At 44.0% G+C, this 15595-nt stretch overlaps 1 pseudogene; it reads right to left on the bottom strand.

Moving 5' to 3' along the window:
• Window positions 1–261: 261 nt before the first annotated feature.
• LOC150040268 (hormonally up-regulated neu tumor-associated kinase-like) lies at window positions 262–14654 on the bottom strand (annotated as a pseudogene).
• Window positions 14655–15595: the final 941 nt, after the last annotated feature.

Raw genomic sequence — 15595 nt, 5'->3', positions numbered from 1 at the left:
CGAAGACTTGATCTCATATTTCCGTGCATGCTAGGCAAGCACTCTACCACTAGGCCAAACTCCCAGCGCCAGGGATGTTGAATTACTTGAGATGATTTTGTGCCTTTCTTTTTTTGTTTAATCTGCTTATTTGTTATAATTAATTTATTGATTTTTATAATCTGGATTATCCCCTGCATCCAGGAATGAAATCCACTTGATCATCACATATGTTCTTTTAGCTGTGGTGTTGTTTTGTTTTGCAACCATTCTTTTCGCTTCTTAAAACACAGCCATGTCAAAGGAAAGGCTGCTGGGTCCGGTGGGTTGCAGCAGGGGCATGCTGGGCTCCAGGGACCCCTCCGCAGAGGGCTTCAGGCTCTGGTGTCGCTTGCTCACATATAGCCAGTGCCCATCATGGAGAACCTGCCTCGGCTCTTCACACAGATGGGGCACCTCAGGGACTGCACGCGGCCACTTCGGGGAACAGCAGGTGGGGAACACACCCATTCCTCTTTTGGGAGGCTGCTCCTATCTTCATGAGACCAGGGTGGGATGCTACGGGGTCTGGAGTGGTGACCTACTTCCCGACAAGAGCCCTGGAGTGTCCTGTCGCTGGGATTCCTCACAGGTGTGTTCAGGATCCTGTAGTGTTGGGGAGACAACAGTTCTATGTGGTCGTCGCGATCGACAGACTCAAAGGAGCGTACTCGTGGGGTGGGGGTCTACCTCTGGAAGGATGCCAGCCCTGCCGGGCCCTAGCTGCTGGGCTGTGCTTTCTTCATCTCCTGGGAGGTGAGGCGGGGATGAACTCCACGGAAGATGGTGCCACCCAACTGGAATCAGAGGTTTTGTGGAAAACATTGTGGCAGCCAAAGGAATCTTTGTCAGGGATGGCAGACCTCGAGGCCTTCAGGTCCTTCAGCAGGGCTTTGATGTTCTGAATCTATGAGAGGAGGTACAGCGAGGGTGCTTTGTGTGAGGGCAGGATCCTGTCCAACTTACTGGAAAATCTGATGAAGAAAATGCCCTCTTTTCTTGTTCTTTGGGCTTCTTATCCTGCACAGCAGCATGGCTTTCCAAGTCTTTTCTGGGTGTCCAATGCCTCTTGGTAGGGCTCCTGTGTCTGGTAGAGCTGGGTCTTGTAAATGGAGCACACGGTGTCCTGGATTTCAGAGTTTCCTGACAAGTAGAGATCGCGTTTCTTGTTTAGGAGGGAGTCAATGGCAAGGATGTGGCAGGCATGGTTGGACAGCATTGTGTTCATGACATCGCTGTTTTTGTAGCCCGGCTTCTCAGACATGTGCAGCACCATGCTAGGGACTCAGGCCTTCCAGAGAAATCCTGCAGAGATAAGGTGACATTATAGGGCACTTTGCCTCTGTAATTCTCATTCAGCCAGCAAGTTGCCAGTGCCTGGTGGATATTGGTCGTCTTCATGGGGTCAGGAGAGAGGGAAGGAAATTGATGGCCCCTGTGAAGAGCTCGATGGGGAGGGGCTTCATTTCTTTGCCCACCATCTTCTGGTATAAAGCCTTTGGGCTGAAAGGCTCCACAGTCAAAGGGAGGATCCTAGCCAACATGGAGTCCAGGTTCACGCCAATGGAGTAGACATCGAATTGGGGGTCATATTTCTTCCTGGCCAGCAGTTCGGGCGCAGCACAGGCAGGACCCCCACACTGGGTGCTGAAGGGGTCCGAATAATGCAGAATCGCTGCACCGTTGGTCAATCCGACGTCAATGAGCTTGATATTGTCTTCATGTAGTACCAAATTTTGTATTTTCAGGTCTCTGTGCACCACCCCAGCCCAGCGCAGACATTCCGCTACGGAGACGAGCTGCCAGATGCATCTTGGGGCTTGCGACTCCTCCAGCCTCTTGTCACAAGTCACTTGTTTGGTGTTAAGTTGCCACCGGACACAGCTCCAACACGAGATAATACCCAGCAGCTGTGTGATGTTGGCGTGGCGGATCATCTGTTAGATCTGCTCCTCTCCCCTCAGATTTTGGATGACATAAGTGTCCTTCTTGGCTCCCTTCTTATTCATGACTTTTATTGTTACCATCTCTTCGGTCAGTCCATGCAGCCCCTTGCTCTCGCCCAGCTTTCTGCTGCCATGAGATAGTTACGCACTTGCTTGTGGTGCTGGACGCTGCAGAGCAGCTCACAGAGCACACCACTACCCAGACTGGCAAGAAACTTCCCTTGCAAGCCCTTGGAAGGCCACTTCCTGCCGGGCCCGCGTCCTCCGAGCTCAGGCTGCCCCGGGCGCTGCCGACTCGCCCAGGAGCCGGTCCCCAACTTCGCTGTCATGGCACTCGCAGCTCTTAAGCTCCTCGGGGTCCAGTGCCCCAACTGCGGATATTGCTTTTGTGGGTTGCCTTTATGACCTGCTACTTTGCCAAACTTCCAAACCAACTCACGTAGCTAGGATGAGGAAATCTATAGGGTTCTTTAAATACAGGATCATGTTGTCTACAAAAAGGAATAGATTTTCTTCTCTTCCTATTTGGATACCCTTTATATGTTTCTCTTGTCTTACTGCTCTCGCTAGGAATTCCAGCACTGCGGTTGAAGATGAGTGGGGAGCTAGTAGAAACCTCGGAAAGCAATAAGAGTTCCTTCCTTAAAAGTAAACGGTCCTGACTTCAAACCCAGTACCACCATTGGGGCAGGAGGGTTGGGGTAATACAAACAGTTTTTGTTGTTGTTGGTTTTGTTTGTTTGTTTGTTTGTTTCTTTGCCAGTCCTGGGCCTTGAGCTCAGGGCCTGAGCACTGTCCTCAGACTTTCTCAAGGCTTGAGCTCTACCACTTGAGCGGCAGCAGCACTTCTATTTTTTCTGTGTATGTTGTACTGGAGAAATGGACCTTGTTTTTTGTGCATGCTACACAAGCACTCTACCACTACGCCAAACTGCAGGCCCTGTAAGCTTGTTTTTGAGGACATTTTTTGCGTCTTTATTCATGGAAGAAATAAATGTATAAAAGTTCTGATTTCCATTGTACCTTGGACTGCTTTGGAATTGGGATAACACAGGCTTCAGTAGATGTGGTTTGGTTTGTAGTGTTCCTTTCCTTTATATTTTCTGTTCAGTTTGAGGAGTACTGGTGAGGACACACTTTCTATATCTTTGGTCTTCCTTCCTTTGGAGTCTGGATAAGCTTTTCTTGGAGAAAGTGTGATTGTCCTGTCAGGATCCATTCAGTGATACAGTCCTTCCCTCCTTGAATTCCTGACAGGGATGCCAGGTTTGTAGAGTAGATACTGTATCTGGCATGGAAACCAACGTTTGGAAATATAGTGGCTCCATATAGAACTGAGATCCTGGAACTATTCTGATTGTGCAACCCAGGTTCACTAGCACTGGCACACCTACTATTCTGACAACATTCAAAAATTGCTGCCCAGCTTTCCTCTTAACCAGGTATTGCAGGCTTCTTGGGTGTGTTTGACAAGATACAATCTCCTGAATTTACAAACCTTAGTAGAGTCTCTTCGAGACTACCTAACTGTTACAGGCAGTTACTCCAGAGCAGTTGTTACTTAGGCAGTGATTTCTGCAGGTATTTGATTTTGTCCCATTTACTGTTACTCAAACAAGAAGCTTATTTTCCCTTTTCTCTTGAATATTATTGGGCTTGAGTGATAGTTCATTTTGAGTGCGGGCTGTGCAGATTGTAGGTGAGTTAAAAGGGAACTACAAGGTCTGGGAGTCTAGCCTAGTGGTAGAGTGCTTGCCTAGCATGCATAAAGACCCAGGTTTGATTCCTTGGTACCACACACATAGAAAAAATGCCAGAAGTGGCACTGGGGCTCAAGTGGTGGAGCTCTAGCCTTGTGAAAGTCCAAGGACTGTGCTTAGGCCATGCGTTGAAGTCCATGACTGGCAAAAAAACTCCAACACCCTATGTACATTCACGTCTCAGCTCCATTTTACATAAAAAGCAACCACATACTCTTGGTACTAAGATTTGATTCAGGGTTTCCTGCTCTGGGCTTGCACTGTAGAAGCTATAAAGCTGCACCTCCACTTTTTCTTTTGGAGGTGAACAGACTGCAGGATTTGTCAATCCAGGATGGCTCAAGGCCCTAATGTTCTGACCTCAGCCTTTGGATTCTTGAGAGTTATTGGACTACATCACACCATATGCACCTGGCACTTTACTATTTGTTTTTCTGCCAGTCCTGGGCTTGAGCTCAAGGCCTGAACACTGTCCCTGGACTTTCTCAAGGCTAGAACCCTACCACTTGATCCTCAGCACCATTTCCAGCTTTTTTCTATATATGTGATACTGAGGAATTGAATCCAGGTCTAGGCAAGCACTCTACCACTAGGTCAAACTCCAGGCCCCCACCTTACCATTTCTTTTAAAGGTGAATTTATTAGGGAAGTAGATGATGAACTGACTGGCCAAGGACACGGTCAAGACTTGGGAGCTGACACTGTCACCCTCAGCAGTTCTCACCCAGGGTTTTTAAGTTCAAAACCCATGGTTTGGCACACACAGGTAACCAATGGGATTGTTACATACACAGAAGGGATGATATAGCCAGCTTCAGCCACACACAGGTAGCCAGTAGGGTTATAGCCTAGTGTTTGAATTTACCTATCACATTACTTGGAACTGGCATGTGAATTTGGCTGATCTCCACACAAAGAAGCCTCCCTCCCCCAAACCAAGCAGGTATCCCTTCCTCATGAGGGTCAGGGATCCCTATTTACCATTTTAACAAGTATTAAAAGTGCTGGAAGTGTCATATTGTGGGGCTAGCTCTCTGGCAGTGGGTAACTGTGAACGACGTGCACACAGTACACACACCGGGATTGTGATTGTGAGCAGGTCTCTCGATCAGGAATTATAAAGTCCCAGCACCCCAACCTCCTGAGCCTCCCCCGCCAATCACCTAGCAGGGAGTTGACTAAGGCACTTGGTCCTTCGGGGGAGTGCAGGGAGCATGGACAGCTCATGGCTGGCAAGCTAGACAGACGTGCCTGTGGGCTACATCTCTATGAGCAGGAAGTATGCTTCTGCTGTCCTCTAGCATACTAGGCCAGATCTGACCGGCTCTACCCGCACCATATGCCATTTATTCTAGCTACCCAGAAGACTGAAATCTAAGGATTAGTTTTGAGCAGCTTGGGCACATAAATCAGGGTACATTTTCCCACAATTATAATTACTGTATGTCTAGGATTGTCCTACCAGAGATTCACAATACTCAATAGCTGTGTACATTTGACATATAAGATTATTCTAAGTGAAATGAACTCCATGGTATGGAAACAAGAGGTTTTTCTTTGTGGTTGCTGTTTCTAAGCTACTATGTGAAGTTATTTATTTTCTCTTTCATTCTCCCCCGCTCCCAGGTGTTTTATCCCCTGTGCTTCCTTTAATTGATTTTGCTGCCCAGTGTATTGTATATATGATTATCTGAATTAGGGAAGGGAAGGGAACAATAAAATGGTGAGACAAAGGACAAGGGGTGAACCAATGCAACAGCAAACAAACGGTGGTGTGAGAGACAGTGGGATAAAAATGTGGGAGAGGGTAACAATGTCCGACAAGAAATGTACTACCTTACATCTGTAACTGTACCTTCTCTGTACAGCTCCTGGGTAATACAATTCCATTTAAAAGAAGATGAGCAAACGCCAATAGGCAAATAAGGACATAAGAATGACAGGAGAGGGGCCGAGAGTTTGGCCTAGTGGTAGAGTGCTTGCCTAGCATGCATGAAGACCCGGATTCGATTCCTCGGTACCCCACATACATAGCAAAAAGCCAGAAGTGGTGCTGAGGCTCAAGTGGTAGAGCTCTAGCCTTGAGAAAGTCCAAGGACAGTGCTCAGGCCCTGAGCTCAAGCCCAGGACTGGCAAAAAAAAGAATGACAGGAGAGGGCAGAATATGTCACTGTCAGTCAAACATCAATGTGAAATAGATGGGTACAGATGGATGTAATGTAGGTTCTTAAGCCCTCGTATTCACCTGAGAAAAATGTAACTATCACAGAGATTGCTAATCATATGGACCAGAGCCCACACTCATTCTTAAGATTAATCTTCAGTCATTTAACAAGGTTGTTTTATTTTTTTCCCACAAAATGGCTTTTCAACCTCAGGGGCTTTTATCTACTATTGTGTTTCTCTTCACAGCCTCTAGCTTATAGAATGAAGAGTTCCTGTAGTACTTGGGCTGGATGTATGACTCCATGCAAGGATAATTTTATGCATGTGGAAAAATAAAAGTTTAGAGGAATAATACACAAATGATGATTATTTCATATTACAATAACCTAATGCTCACTTCTTAAGCATGAAAGCATCTGTTAAGTGGGTGTATGGTACAAGGTGGTAGACCACTAACCTTGAGCTGAAGAGCTCAGGGGCAGGATTCAGAGTTCAAGCCCCAGAATGGATGACAAGAAACTAAGCAAGCAAGCAGGAAGGAAAGAAAGAAAGGAAGAGAGGGATACAGAATGGAATAAAGAAAATCTCTTCAACAAGTGGTGCTGGTAGAACTGGTTAAGTACCTGTGGAAAACTAAAGTGGGATCCTTGTTTTCTCACACTGTACCAGGATTAACTCCAAATGGATCAAGAAGGCATAGGAGATACACTAGGTCTCCTTGGCACAGGGCTAAACTTTCTTAATAAGGAGCCCAAGGTTTCTACTGACTATGACAAATGATGGAAACCATTGAGCCTAACTTCTTTGAGTCTGGCTTACTTCACTTAATATGATTTTTTCTAAGACTTTCCATTTCCTCACAAATGGGGCGATGTCGTTTTCCCTGAAAGCAGCATAGAATTCCATTGTGTACAAATACCACAACTTGTTGATCCACTCATCAACTGAGGGACATCTAAGTTGGTTCCATATTTTTGCTATGGTGAATAATGCTGCAATGAACATTGTTGAGGTAGTGGATTTAGTATGCCCTCATTTCTGGATGGTTGGGTAAATGCCAAGTAGTGGAATTGCTGGGTCATAGGGGAACTCTATGTTTAGCCTCTTGAGGCACTGCCATACTGCTTTCCATAGTGGTTGAATGAGTTTGCATTCCCACCAACAGTGTAGAAGTGATCCCTCCTGGCCACATCCCCTCCAGCATTTGTTGTTATTAGTTTTCCGATTCCTGGCCATTCTAACTGGAGTGAGGTGGAATCTGAGAGTTATTTTGATTTGCATTTCTTTTATGACCAGAGATGCCGAGCATTTCTTCATGTGTCTATAGCAAATTCTTATTTCTTCTTCAGAGAAGACTCTCTTTAAGTCTTTGGCCCATCTTTTAATGGTATGGATGTTACTTTGGCCATCAGTTTTGGAGTGATTCAATTTTTTGAACTGTTGATTTATTTTAGATATGAGGCCTTTGTCCATTGTTTGGTTGTTGAAGATTTTCTCCCACTCTGTAGGCTTCCTAATTAGTTTACTAGCTATGTCCTTTGCCATACAAAAGCTCCGCAGTTTAATGCAATTCCACTTATCCAGCCTTTCTCTTATTTCCTGTGATTCTTGGTCCTTACTAAAAAAGTTTCGACCTGTGCCAGGGAGGCCTAGTGTATCTCCTGTTCCTTCTTATACAGTTTTCAGTGTGTCAGCTTTACCTCCAGGTCTTTGATCCATTTGGAGTTAATTCTAGTGCAGGGTGACAAAGAAGGATCCAACTTTTGTCTTCTGCAGGTGCTTAACCAGTTCTGCCATCATAACTTGTTGAAGAGGCTGTCTTTCTTCCATTCTATTTCTTTGGCTCCCTTGTCAAAGATTAGGTGGCTATAGGTCTGTGGTATAGTATCTGGGTCCTCAGTTCTATTCCATTGGTCTTCAGACCTGTTGTTGTGCCAGTACCAAGCTGTTTTGATAATTATAGCTCTGTAATAGCCTCTAAAGCTTGGAATTGAAATTCCTCCGGCGCTGTTCTTTCTGCTAAGAAGTGTTTTTGCAATATGAAATTTTGGAATGCCTCTTCTATTTCTTTAAAGAATGCCATTGGGATATTGATGGGTATTGCATTGAATTTGTAGATAGCCCTTGGCCAGATTTTCATTTTCACGATGTTGATTCTTCCAACCCAGGAGCATGGGAGGTTTTTCCATTTCCTTAGTTCTGCTTTAATTTCCTTTTCTAGGGTGTTAAAGTTTTCATCAAAAAGGTCCTTTACATTCTTAGTTAAGCTAATTCCTAGGTAATTTATTTTCTTTGAGGCTATTGTGAAAGGAGTTACTTTCCTGATTATTGCCTCATTCCTCTCACTGTTGGTGTAAAGGAAGGCAGTTGATTTTTGAGGATTGATTTTATAGCCTGCTATTCTTCCAAAGTTTTGAATCAGCTCAAGGAGCTTGGGAGTAGAGTCTATAGGATTCTTTAAATACCATTGACAATTTGTGTTGTAATATAGTCAGAAATGGCTGTCAATTATGTATTTGTGGTTCAAAGTTCATGAACCTAGGATTCATTTTAAAAGAGGATGCAGTCAGTCTATGGAGGCCACAGATGACTTTTTTGGACACCTAAAAACAAACAAACCGGGCAAAATCACCAATGGCTCATCAAAGAGATCAGAACAGAAATCCAACATTTTATGAAATTTAACGATAAGGATCACACAAAATACCAACTCCTTTGGGACACGCAAAGGCAGTACTCAGAGGAAAATTTATAGCTCTGAGTGCCTACAACAACAAGTTGGAAAAATGTCTCACCTTAAGCTCCTGGAAAAAGTGCAACAAACCAACCCTAATCCCAGTAGACGGAAACAAATTATTAAAATCAAAGCAGAATTAAATGATTTGGAATCCTAAAAAAACTATAGAAAGAATTAACAAAACAAGGAGTTGGCTCTTTGAAAGAATTAACAAAGTTGACAAACCCGTAGAAAATCTTACCAAAAAAAGAAGAGAGCATACTGAAATAAACAAAATCGCAGTCAAAAATGGTAAAATCACAACAGAAATTACCAAGATCCAGAATATCATGAGGGAATACTTCTCAAACTTTTACGCCAACAAATTTGAGAATCTAGAAGAAATGGATGAATTCCTAGCCAATATTAACATACCCCCACTGAACCAAGAACTAACCCAACTAAACAGGCCTATTTCAAGCTCTGAAATAGAAATGGCAATAAGAGAACTTCCACCTAAAAAAAGCCCAGGGCCAGATGGATTCACAGCTGAATTCTATAAGGTCTTCAAAGCAGAGCTAACACCAATACTCTTCAAGCTCTTCAATGAAATTGAAAATGAAGAATCTTTACCAAAATCATTCGATGAAGCCAGCATAACCCTCATTCCCAAACCAGAGATTCATCAAAGAAAGAGGACTATAGACCTATTTCTCTGATGAACATCGATGGAAAACTTCTCAACAAAATACTGGCCAACCGACTTCTCACTTTAAGACCCTTTGTCACTGTCTTCAAAACTGTATGAACTAATTACTGAAATGCCTACATACTCCTGAAACCAACCTTCCCTTACAAACTGTACAACTCCATCCCTCCTCCAGCTGTCTTTCCTGCTTCAGCTTCCCTAGAGCAGTGGTCTCAACAAATTAGCCCCCAAGGAACTGTTCTTTAGAGGACTCCACCATAATATTCCTCGAGTGTACTCCATTTTTTGTGGAGGTGGTGTTGTTGGCCGTGGGGCTTGAACTCTAGGGATGGGTGTTGTCCTATCTGCATAGCTAGGATTACAAGTGTGAGTCCCCGTTGCCCAGTGCCATTTTTTAACAGACTCCATCTCTTGGAAGAAGCTCATCTTACCTTATTTAATAGAAACGATACTTCTAAACTCAAGTACAAGCTACCTGACTCCTGTTTTGATTGCACATTCCTGCAAAGTATTATTTAAGCTAAAATAGATAACAACCTCCGCCAAAATGTTTACACTGAACACATGACCACTCTAACAGCTTCCTGGAGAATTAGCTGAAACCAAAGTAGAAAGCCATTATCAGGGCATTCTTTGAACCTCTCGACTTCTTGCAATTGAGGAATATAAACTCAGCCCTAGATAGGCCCATGTCAACACTCTCTAACATGTCTAGCTCCTTCAGTGTCTTGGAAAGTGGACAACAAATCCATGTCTCATTGCTTGCTACCTCAACTCATATTTGGCAACCCACACACTGGCTAAAGCCCTCAGACAGGCATCTTTATGGACTGCATTTGTTGATGATATAAAAAAATAAGTGGGGAAATCTCTGAAAACTAGGAAGGCATTTCCAAGAACCTTCTCATCCGAACAACCATCTGTTAAGCACTTTTCTTTCACAACCATATGGCCTAAATAAAGAACTCATGTGTTCCTGTAAACAGTTTGTCTGTCTCTGTGGTGCTCTGCCTAACCTTTCAGAAAAGGGAGTGCTTCTTTCTGTAGTGTCCACAGAGCTGAGATGGTGATCAGAGGGGAGATGTGTGCATGAAAGTACACCGGTAGTCACATGTGAGGTCTCAGACTAATCTGTAGGGTTGGGGATATTCCTTTGGAATCCTATCTGACTATGTGAGCCGCCATACCAAGAAGTAGCCTTAGCCAGGAAGTGTCGCTCACACATAATCCTACTTATTGAGGCACCTGAGACTAGCAGGCCTCCATTTTGCCTGGTCACAGTGTCTGGGTCTCTTGTGTTACTGTTTCTTTTTCCTACTTACCCCCAGACCACTATATGTTGCTGATTCTAAAGGACAAAGAGAAAAGAAAAGTCCAGAAGAAGTAGGCAAAAGGAAAGTGCAAGGATCCACCATACCAGTGTAGGCTGATGTTTGCCCAAGAGTTCTATGTTAGTAAGTGAGTTTTTCTTCCTTCTGAATTTACCTCAGTCCCAGGTGTGCCCACAGGAGCTGCACAGGATATATAACCTCAGTCTTCTCTTGTCAGTACTGATATACTCTGCCCATTTGCTTTGTGTGTCATTATGAAGTCACTTGTTTCCCTTTTTCTCAGTGGCACATCAGCCCTTCCTCAAGTCCCCTCTCGACACACAGATGTCTCTTAGGATCATAGATTTGAGGATCTTCCCTGCCAGATGGAATTGCATCCTGTGTATGCTCTGGGTTCTTCTTGGATTGGGTCCAGAGAACTGAAAAATGATTTCACAGCATACACAATACGTGGCTGTGAGAAAGTGTCCTGTCACTCTCAGTTTCCCCTCACTTGCTTTGTGATAGCCTGGCATATGAACACAGACGCAGATATTCATTCTGTTTTGAAGTTATTGGGACAAATTCCAAAGGGAGTAAATGCTTAATATGAGGCATCAGGGAAGGTACCACAGAAGATCTGTTCATCAGACATAGTCCATCTGTGCACAGCCCAGCTGAAATTAAAGAAGGATCTCCCCATCAATGGAGGCATCAAATCAAGTAGGTAAGGGGACACTCCTGCATGGCAGTCAGGTGTGGAAGCTTTATGTCTAGGCTCCAAAGGACTGGGGCGGAGAAGTTATAGCTTTGCAGCTGGAGAGACCAGGTTTCCTATGAAAGAACACCCTCAGCAATAGTAACACACACCTTTTCAACACGTGCCCCTTTGATGCTGCATCAGAGTCTCCACGAACTTTATCCTTGGAACTGTTACAACAGCCCACAAAGGAGATCCCAACTGCACAGGTGGACAGGAGACTCTTGGTTTGGATAAGTTCTTCAAAGTTACCTAAAAGCAAATGGCAGAGATATGCTCAGGATATGCAGACACAATTATTCTCTAAGAGACCTTAAACAAATGGAAACCACCTTGAATCTCAGTTATCTGCCCTCTGTATCCTTATGGAGGTTGTGTGTAAAATCAGAAAACATGAAGCCTTTGACAGCTTTTACTTTAGCGATAGATAGCCCAAGAAGGTTTGATTCCATTTGAAACCTCAAGTTTCCCATCTAATGTTCCTGGAGAAAATCATTAGCACCACAGGTTGATGTGCTCAAAGATTTCTGGAATGTTAAAAATAGCAGAGTATGCTGAGAACAAAAATGCCAAATAGTGGGAAACCCTGAGGCAGCATAACTCTTGTTTCTTTTTTTACATCTTTTTCCTTTTTTTCCACAGAAAGCAGAGAGTTCTGTTTTCCTTAATTAGGAAAGTGGTAAATTGCTGATAACTTGTCCCTGTTCTGTTGGCAAACATGGGAGAAGGCTTGGCCTTGCTTTCAATATGCCATTAAACAGTGATCACCTGCCCTTTCCAGAAGCCTGCAAAACATTGCACTTTTCGCAAACATTCACCTGGAGTGGGTTGGGGTCTTCAAGAACTAGCAGATGTTGGAGAAGGACTGTAGGGGATTGCATCAGTTTTCAGACCAAGTGATGGTACTGCTCATGAACGAAGTACAGCTATGGACAATAACAGGCATCTCATATTCCATTCAGCATAAAGCAGCCACAACAAAAGACACACAAACCCACAAAGCCTGAGAGCCTGGAAGCTTCTGGTTGACCCCTAGCTCATGTCCACCACAGCTTTGGTCACCAGGTTAGGCACCATGTGACACCAGAAATGGTTGTTCCAACCTCTAGGAGCCAGAATGCTCCAGGTCTGGGTCTCTGACTGAAGGGTCTATACTGTTCTGCATTCTAAGAATTTCTGAAAGTTCAGTAATGGGATGGACAGAAATTGAAGTGGACAGCAAAGAAGCCTTCTGGTGCCAAGTGTCACTTGGGCCAGGGGAAGAGACTAAGAGTATCAGAGTGAAGAGCACTGGTCTTCTCTGCTGAGAGAGAGCCCTCACACCAGAGGGCTGGATTTCTCCTGCACGGCCTGCATTACTGGGCACTTGAGTCCAAGATAGGGAGTTGTGGGTCTCTCAAGCACAGCATTCTGGTTTCATAGGCTTCTGTCTGGACTCAGCTCCCACAGTCCTAGAGACTGCCTTACATGGGATCCTCTGTATCCCAGCAGGAAAATCACATGATAGCCTGGCCTGAAACATATGCTAGGATATCTTAGTCTGTGAATCCACCCTTGCTTGAACTCATGCTCAAATAAAACAGATTCCTGTAGTTCACACTATTTCTAATAATTCTCAGAAAACTAAAAATTACCTATAAGAGTGGTTATCAAGTAAATAATTTTGCCCACAAAGGTCCATGAGCACATATGTTGCCACTGCTCCAAAAAAAGGGCAGAAGCTATCTGTGCTATGTCATCCTGTTCACTCTCATAGCCCAACCAGGGTGGTTGCACAGATGATTTGCAAACCACAACGTCCAGCTAACACAGGGTTGCCTATGTTTTATTCTTCAGGAGAACCTGTTCTTGCTAATGGAATCCCTTTCCTCATTCTGCTCAGGAGTTTGGACTCTCCCTATCCAAAACCTTTTCCAGGCTTAGAGGGAGAGTTGTCCCAGTCCATGAGTGGCCAAGTTTCTATTGCTATCTCTCACTGTTGGGATGAAAGTCTCCTGGGCCTCATCTGGTAAGATTTTCTAGAACCATTTGTCTCTGCTCAATGCTCTTCAGACCCATGGTTTACCTATGGCCTCTCTATATTATTGCTGTGCTATTGGGACCCTGTGTGAGACACCAAGCTGCTGCCTCCTCTATTCCTACCACAGAGTAGGAGCTCTGATGGCTGTGCCTGGCAGTGGAAGGCATTTGGCCCTCAAGTCTTAATGTCCTGGACCCATTCAGAAGGACCAGAACAATACACCCTGTGGGCATCAGACTACAACTGTCTAGGTAGTTCACAAAGTATATCAGGAATCTCTAGTCTGCCTATGAAAATGTTTCAAGTCACAGATGACCTGTCTAGGAAGCCCCTGGTGCTCAGGATCAATGGTTTCAAGGTTGAGTTGTTGAATAAGAGAAGACCCTGGGTTCTTGTCATCACACACAAAAAACCTTTTAATGAAGACATGAAAACACACAGAAAGCAAAAGTGCAAGGTTTTTAAATAAAGTATGCCATTATGAGAAATGGCAGGTAGTTCACTTAATTTTTTTTAGTTTCCCAGGGTTGTGGGAGTACACGTGTGGTTCCTAAAGCAATGGTAGTGGGATAGACTAGAGAAATGAGGGATAATGCCTCTTGGAAGAAGAGTTGTCCATAGCATGGAGCCTTAAGTAGGAGTTGTGAAAAGATCAGACTAAGAACACATGGGATTGCATTTTTGCAGGTGTCTCATTTCGGTTAGACTTAGCTCAGAATTGTCTACCCCTTAGAAGGACAAACTGGCCACTAGTTCCCCACAGGGATGAGTGGTCATGAGAGTTACTAGGATGAGATAGAACTCATGAGCCTTTCAGAGAATGTCTGGGAAAGGGAGCTGGTTTCTGGATTCTGGCCTCTAGTTAACCTGATTTACAACCGCTGAATCCAAACTCCCAACTTGAAAACAAAAAGAAAGGAACAGAGGAAGAAGTTAAGCTTGTTATTATTTCCAGGAGTTGTCTCGACTGAAGGGGATAGAAAAGTAGAAACAGGAGAGATGCATTAGAAGGCAGAAACAGAGGGAAAAATACAGAGCGTAGGAATAAGAGGCAGCAACAGGAATGGCAGCCCTGGCAGAGAAAATCAGCCAGCATGTGGGAAGCAGAAGAGGCACAGTGAAAACTCTTTCTGTGAATCAAACTATCCTTCAATAGGATATTTAAATAACATAGTTAAAATAATCAGGACAGGTAGTTTCAGGAGAGGTTCAGCTGACCATCTTGGAGTGAATTGGTCACCTGCCACATGGAACTCACACAGTCTGCCAAGGAGATCTTGAGCGGCACGTGGGTTGCTAATAGATTCCCTGTAGAACTGACATAATCCACTTACTCCATCAAAACATTAATGGAAAAAGAGTATGGCCATCACAGAAAGATCCCAAGTGAGTAGATGTAAGGGAAGGAAGGAGCAGTAGAGCAGTAAGGCCGTGAGAGGGAGATCACATTGCTGGTATCCTCCCATCTAGAGTGCACAAGAAGCACAACTTCATTCCTCTTCTACAAGCTCTTCCTTCACAGCAGGAAAATGTCAGTATACCTCCCTAAATCTATCATGAGGCCCTATCTGGCCTGTTGTGGTGGATCCTCCTACCTCAGCCACTAAATAAAGGAGCTACAGGCATGTGCCACTCCCTGAGCAGGAAATGTGTATTTGGGTTTTCTTAATTTATTCAAACCATGACAGGGTGAATTGTAAATCTTTTAAAGAAAACCATGTTCCTTCCACACAAAGGGAAAATGACGTCCCCTGCATTATGTTACTCCTAGAGCTGTAAACCATCTGCAGCCCAGAAGTTCCCAACAACTAGCAAGATATGAGAGGAATTAACAAATAGAAAAATATACCCAGGAATAAGCGTAACCAAGGTCCCAAAGAACATCTGCATTGGAAACTATAAAATCTTGGAGAAAAAAAAAACTGATAAAGACACCAGAAGATAGAAAGACTTCCATGTGTGTGAGAGGCAGAGTTAACATTGTAAAAATGGCCATAATGCCAATAAAATTCAACCAAATACCCAACAGAGTCCAGATGTCAGTTTTCCCAGGGAAATAAAAAATGGTCTAAAAATTTATATAAAAGCACAAAAGACCAGTGCTAGAATTAACCCAGTCCCAAATGTCAAATTTCCTACAGACCCACAGTAATATAGACAGCATAGCAGTGAGTCAAAAAACAGCCCCAA

Source organism: Megascapheus bottae, chromosome Y (assembly GCF_031878675.1).
Source record: "Megascapheus bottae isolate mThoBot1 chromosome Y, mThoBot2.hap1, whole genome shotgun sequence".
Taxonomy (NCBI): domain Eukaryota; kingdom Metazoa; phylum Chordata; class Mammalia; order Rodentia; family Geomyidae; genus Megascapheus; species Megascapheus bottae.
This window is presented reverse-complemented; position numbering and strand designations above follow the sequence as displayed.